At 41.1% G+C, this 7,489-nt stretch overlaps 1 pseudogene; it reads right to left on the minus strand.

The window, feature by feature from the left end:
• Positions 1-3,021: 3,021 nt before the first annotated feature.
• Positions 3,022-3,929, minus strand: LOC119470832 (annotated as a pseudogene).
• Positions 3,930-7,489: the final 3,560 nt, after the last annotated feature.

The raw sequence follows: 7,489 nt of genomic DNA on the forward strand, positions 1-7,489 counted from the left end.
GATTAAAGGTGTGAGCCACCCCACCTGGTCCTAAAAACTCCTGAACAATGAAATTTGGTGAGCTTCCTAGCTGGTGAACACATCCACCATGGGAAGGTGATGTGGTATACCCCAACTCCGTGGGGACAGAGGCTCCTGCACTTGGGACCCTTCTGGACCTCATTCTACATACCTCTTCACCTGGTTGTTCATCCCTTTATAATTTTTTTTTTTTTTTTTTTTTAAAGCAGAGTCTGGCTCTGCTGCCCAGGCTGAAATGCAGTGATGCGATCTTGGGTCACTGCAAACTCTGTCTCCTGGGTTCAAGTGATTCTCCTGCCTCAGCCTTCCAGGTAGCTGACATTACAGATGTGTGCCACCAAGCCCAGCCAATTTTTACATTTTCAGTAGAAACAGGGTTTTGCCATGCTGGCCAGGTTGGTCTTGAACTCTTGGCCTCAAGTGATGCACCTACTTCAACCTTCCAAGGTGTTGGGATTACAGGCATGAGCCACTGCACCGAGGGTATGATATTCTTTATAATAAACTGGTAAACATAAATGTTTCCCTGGGTTTTGTGAACCGTTCTAGCAAATTTTCAAACCCAAGGAGGGAATCATAGAAATCCCTGATTTATACATTCAGTTGGTCAGAAGCATAAGAGGCTTGGATTTTCAGTTGGCATCTTTAATGGGGGCAACATTGCCAGACTGAGCCCTTAATCTGTGGGATCTGACACTAACTGCAGGTAGAGAAAGTCAGAATTGAATTGTGGAACACCCAGCCTGTGTCAGAGAATTGGTTGATATGGGATAAAACCTGCATATCTAGTGTCAGAAACGAAGTGTTCTGTGTGAGAGCATAGAAACTGTGTGGTTTCCCTGATATGGGAAAATATATTTAGTAGAAATGTATCCAATTATGAAAGTTGGGAAATGGGCTGGGCACAGTGGCTCACACCTGTAATCCCAGCACTTTGGGAGGCCAAGGCAGGTGGATCAGTTGAAGTCAGGAGTTCAAGACCAGCCTGGCCAACATGGTGAAACCCCATCTCTACTAAAAAGGTAAAAATAAGCTGGGTGTTGTGGTGGGTGCCTATAGTCCCAGCTTGTTCTTTATAAAAACCAGTAACATGAATGAAATGTATTGTGAGTTAGAGCTGGAAAACAAGAGATAGCCAAAGACTGGGAATGAGGAGGGAGATATAACCACAGACATAGGAGTGATTAAAAGAAGAATAAATCAAATTACTTGAAACTCTACAGCAACAAGTCGTAAAATCTAGAAAAAATGGAAGACTTTCTAGCAAAATTACTTCTTTCTACCCAATGGGTGGAGTATTTTCTCCTCATTCTGTTGATATTGGGTTTGGCGCTCTTACTTTGGTCAATGATGAGTGAGGAAGCCATGATCAGTTTCCATCAGTCCCTTTGCCCTCCCGCCACCCACAGGTAGCCTCTATTTCACCTTGTCCCCTAGTGAGAAACACTCAGGGTAGCCCTGAATCCAACCTGTTGTCTTGGGACCAGCCCAGCACAGTCACAACCGAGGAAGAAGTAGACATTTGTTGTCGTAAGCTGTTAAGATTTGGGGGTAGTTTATTTTTGCAGCAAAGGCTAGTTAATAAAGATAAAAATGTCTTTAAAAAATTATCTGGGAGGAGGGGAAACGAGGACTCATTGTTTAATGGGTACAGAGTTTCAGTTTTGCAAGATCAAAAATGTTCTGGAGATGGATGGTTGTGATGGTTGTACAATAACATAAATGTACTTAATACCACTGAACTTAAAATGGTTAAGATGGGAAGTTTTAGGTTATGTATATTTTCCTACACTTAAGAATAAATAAATAAGAAAATGTAAACAAAAGCCATATAAGAGTAAGGAGAATAGTATAATGAGCCCCTGTATACTCATAATGCAACTTCAACAGTTATCAATACCTGGCCAGTCTACTTAGTGCTTCACAACAGGAGACACATAATGTCTAATTGAATATCACTTTGTGATGTTAAGACATTGGCTGGGCGTGGTGGCTTATGCCTGTAATCCCAGCACTTTGGAAGGCTGAGGTGGGCAGATCACTTGAGGTCAAGAATTTGAGACCAACCTGGCTAACATGGTAAAACCCCATCTCTACTAGAAATACAAAAATTAGCCGGTCATGGTGGCTCGAACCTGTAATCCCAGCTACTCAGGAGGCTGAGGCAGGAGAATTGTTTGAATGCAGGAGGCAGAGGTTGCAGTGAGCCAAGATGGCACCACTGTACTCCAGCCTGGGCGACAGAGCAAGACTCTGTCTCAAAAAAAAAAAAAAAAAAGAAGAAAGAAAGAAAGAAAAAAGACATTATTGGGTTCACGTATTGTCAATTGGCTTACTTCAGTATAAAGTTGTCCCAGTAGCTTTCTTGCCTAATTGTTTCATTAGCTATTGATAATCATTGTCTAGATTGGTGCCTCTCGGTGGTTTGGGTCTGGGTCCCTCCCAAATCTCATGTTGAATTGCAATGCCCAATGTCGGAAGAGGAGTGTGATGGGAGGTGATCGGATTGGGGGCATTGCTGTTTTCATAGCAGTGAGTTCTCAGGAGATCTGGTTGTTTATAAAAGTGTGTAGTACTTCCCCATTCTCTCTTTTTCTCCTTCTCCAGCCACGTAAGATGTACCTGCTTCCCCTTTGCCTTCTGCATGATTGCAGGTTTCCTGAGGCCTCCCCAGCTATGCTTCCTGTACAGCCTGTGGAACTGTGAGTCAATTAAACTTCTATTCTTTATAAATTACCCAATCTCAGGTAGTTCTTTATAGCAATGCAAGAATGGACTAATAAAATAGGTATCACCTGGGGGTCTTGTTAAAGTGTACGTTCTGATTCAGTAGGACTGGAATGAGGCATGATATTTTGCATTTCTTTTTTTTTTCTTCTCTTCAACAACACAAAATAATATATTTTGCATTTCTTTTTTTTTTTTTAACAAATCTACTTCCATTTCAAAAGAAATTAATCTAGAATAGTTGGTAATATACAACATACTTTTATGTTTCTTTTATGGGTATCTACATAATACAAGTTCATTTGTATATGTGCAATATATAATAGCCCTATGTTAGATATGAGTCCTAACAGGATGGAAATATTTTCTTGCAATACTACTTTATGCCTATGAAGGGTGTGAACTTGCAATGTCTTCCTGTCGTAAGCCTAAGTTAATGACAGTGTCCTCTCAAAATTTTTCATAAATTATTGACCTGATTTCATTTTAAAAATGGATTCAGCAAATATGAAAATAGAAAGTCCTGTTATTTGTTCATTCATAATATGAGGGAAAAAAAGAGATGATACCTTCCTCTATAGAAAAAGTGGGTTTAGAGAACAGTTCTGGTAGTATTTCACATGGTAAAGTATCAAAAGGTCTAATAAGCAGCCCCCTTGCTCAGGAATAAAAATGATTTCAATGTGTTTCTCTTTCAAATTGCTTAGTAACTCCAAGCGATGTTCAAACTATGGGGGCTGATTACTGGCACTGAGTTCATCAAATTTAGATCTCTCTTGAATAGGGACATTATAGAAATCAAGAGCATCTCTAACCCTGCACATCTGGTGGAGTCTGGGTTAGGGACTACACGACCCAAGTCATCAGCTAAGTGTGCTAAGAGATTCAACTGCAGATGATGATCTTCCAGGGAGATGTCTTGCCAATCATCTCTAGGAAGAGTTGAACCAAAAACTTCTTTAAGATAAGATTCCAAATGACTCTGGATCTTCAGGTGGTGTGTATGCTCAGCTTCATAAGGGTGGACACACTGGGATAGTTTCCTTTTTCATTTCTTCTACTGTCTCAGCAACCACTGGGTCTTTCTCTTTTCTGGATCGAGACAAAATTCTCTATGTGGTGCCCGAGGCTACTTACATAAAGACTCTTCCGGTAATGCCGGATACAGATCGCACCACCATCTTCAATGAGATCCATGGGCTTTTTTTGTTTTCTTTTAGACAGAATCTCACTCTATTACCCAGGCTGGAGTGCAATGGCACAATCTCGGCTCACTGCAACCCCCGCCTCCTGGGTTCAAGGCATTCTCCTGCCTCAGTCTCTGAAGTAGCTAAGACTACAGGCATGCACCACCACCACATCTAGCTAATTTTTGTATTTTTAGTAGAGATGGGGTTTTGTCATGTTGCCCAGGCTGGACTCAAACTCCTGACCTTAAAGTCCTGATCTCCCAAAGTGCTGGAATTACAGGCATGAGCCACCACACCTGGCCAAAATTTTGCGTTTCTAACAAGCAAGGGCCTAGATTATTTCATTAGAGCTTTCTATTCTTTTATCAATTATTTGGTTATTCTGAGGTATAGCTTGAACATACAAGAAAGACATGATAAATGTTATTTGCTAACTTTCAGAATAATCTTCCAAAGGTGATCAATGAATTTTTAAAAAATCAGTTATGTGCTCAGAAACTTAAGTATAATTTATGTGTTTCAAGCCATTCAAGTTATTCTTTTTAAGGCTCAAATTGTCTCATATTTGGCTAGTGGGGCCCTGCTTTCTGGTTAGACAAGGTGTTTCAGGCTCATCTTGTACATTTCCTGCCTCAAATCTGGAATCAATCATTTCTCAACAGAGCCTGGGTTTCTGTGATTGGAAAATGATATTTAGAGACCACAGTCTGTATTTAAGAGGTGCTTATTGCTATGAGATAGATATTTTCTAGCTCTATCCATTGAGAAATAACAAGAGGTTTCTAGTCCTTTTCAATGGATAGAGCTAGAAAATATCTTTTTATTTTTTAAGAGAAAATGCATGAAGAATTCTGATAGTTTCAATTTACTCTGAGGGCTATAGGGCTTTAACTTAACTTCTTCTTTGTTTACTTTTTCGAGACAGAGTCTTACTCTGTTGTCCAGGCTGGAGTACAATGGCATGATCTTGACTCACTGCAAACTCTGTCTCCCTGGTTTAAGCGATTCTCATGCCCTCAGCCTCCTGAGTAGCTAGGATTACAGTCCTGCACCACCATGCCTGGCCGATTTTTGTATTTGTAGTAGAAACGGGCTTCACCATGTTGGCCAGGCTGGTCTCCAACTCCTGACCTCAAGTAATTCCCCTGCCTCGGTCTTGCAAAGTGCTGGGATTACAGGTGTGAGCCACTGAGCTTGGCCTAACTAAACTTCTTAGAGTTTTTTTCTCCTGAAACTCATGGCTTCTGATGATATAGATATATTTGCTTTTGTTGTTGTTGAGATAGGGTTTTGCTCTCTCACCCAAGCTGGGGTGCAGTGACATAATCATAGTTCACTGCAGCCTTTATGTCATGTCCTGGGCTCAAGTGACCTTCCTGCCTCAGCCTCCTGAGTAGCTCAGAATACAGGTGCATGCCACCACACCTGGCTTTTTTTTTGGTAGAGATGAGATCTTGCTGTGTTGCCCAAGTTAGTCTCAAACTCTTGAGCTCGAGCAATCCTCCTGCCTCACCCTCCCATTACAAGCATGAGCCACTGCACCCCATTATAGTTATTTATAGTAACATGATTATTGAAAGTTTATAATTTTCTTGGTATCTTTTTGTTCATAGGCTATATCCCCAAATAAGGACATACAGTCAAGTTACTGTGTTCTATTTATTATTATTATTATTTTTGAGACAGAGTCTCACTCCATTGCCCAGGCTGGAGTGCAATGGCATCACCTCAGCTCATTGCAATCTCTGCCTTCTGGGTTCAAGAGATTCTCCTGGCTCAGCCTCCCAAGTAGCTGGAATTACAGGTGCGCACCACCATGCCCAGCTAATTTCTGTATTTTTAGTAAAGACGGGGTTTCACCATGTTGGACAGGCTGGTCTCAAACTCCTGACCTCAGATGATCTGCCCACCTCAGCCTCCCAAAGTGCTGGAATTACAGGCATGAGCCACCATGCCCAGCAAGTTATTGTGTTCTTAATTTCACATCAGTTGAAATTATTCCTTTCTCGGCAGGGAGCGGTGGCTCATGCCTGTAATCCTAGGACTTTGGGAGGCCAAGGTGGGTGGATCACCTGAAGTCAGGAGTTCAAGACCAGCCTGGCCATCATGGTGAAACCCGTCTTAAAAAAAAAAAAAAAAAGAAATTATTCCTTTCTTTGTGGCTAATCTATGAACTAGAAATAAAATTCAGTATATTTCTTTGATTTTAGGGATTCATTTTTTACATTTTTAATTTTGTTTCATATTTATGTGGAACATTTACATGGTACCAAAATCTTCAAAACACAGTAATTCAGAGGAGTCTAGCTCCTACACCCATCCCTTCCATTCTGCCTCCTCCTCCTTATAAAGGTGAAAGGTGAACACTAGTTTCCCTTAGGGTTTATTGATTAATTGATCGAGGCAGAATCTCACTCTGTTGCCTAAGCTGGAGTATGATCACAGCTCACTGCCTCTACCTCCTGAGCTCAAATGTTGCTCCTACCTCACCTTCTCAAGTAGCTGGGACTGCAGGCATGTGGTACCACACCTGGCTAGTTTTGATTTTTTCTTTTCTTTCTTTTTTTTTTTTTGGTAAAGATGGGATCTCTCTATGTTGCCCTAGGCTAAAACTCCTGCCTCAGCCTCCCAAAATGTTGGGGTTACAGGCTTGAGGCCGTTACAGGCATGGGGCCCTGTACCTGGCCTTTTTTTTCCCTTAAAATTTTTTTTTTACCATCCTTGAATTTGGCTGAAACATCTCCATTTTTTATTCTCCTGTTAGAAAATATAAGAAAATATGTGTGTATATATACATACACATTTATGTTCATATATTCCCCTTTTCTAAGGTCATATTCATTATTGTTTACCTCATTTTTTTCTCTTAACAACATATTCTGGAGATTATAGCAGTTTACCTTTTTTTATACAGCTACATAGTACTCTATCATGTGATATCATAGTTTATCCACTAAGTCCCCTCTTGATAGATATTTGGATTGTGGTAGAGAGATCTGAGATAAAATAAATATGTTTGAAGGTCCTGTAGTTGGAAGGAGAGCCATGGTAGAAAACGAGGCTGCAGAGACAGGCATGAGTCAGTCTATGCAAAGACTTGCGGCCCTGTAAGGGTCTTATCACTGCTCTGCCAGGTATGGAAGGCTATGGAAGTGTATTGAGCAAGGCTGTGACATGATTAAATTTGCCTTTTGAAGAGATCACTTTTACTACAGCGCAGGATATGGATTACAAGAGAAAAGAGTGGGTATAAGAAGATAAACTAGAGGCTGGGTGCAGTGGCTTACACCTGTAATCCCAGCACTTTGGAGACCAAGGCAGGTGGATCACGAAGTCAAGAGATCGAGATCATCCTGGCCAACATGGTGAAATCCCATCTCTACTAAAAATACAAAAATTAGCTGAATGTGGTGGTGCACACCTGTAGTCCCAGCTACTTGAGAGGCTGAGCCAAGAGAATCACTCAAACCTGGGAGGCAGAGATTGCAGTGAGCTGAGATTGTGCCACTGAACTCCAGCCTGGCAACAGAGCAAGACTCTATCTCAAAAAA

This window comes from Cebus imitator, unplaced genomic scaffold (genome assembly GCF_001604975.1).
Source record: "Cebus imitator isolate Cc_AM_T3 unplaced genomic scaffold, Cebus_imitator-1.0 Scaffold1, whole genome shotgun sequence".
Classification (NCBI taxonomy): domain Eukaryota; kingdom Metazoa; phylum Chordata; class Mammalia; order Primates; family Cebidae; genus Cebus; species Cebus imitator.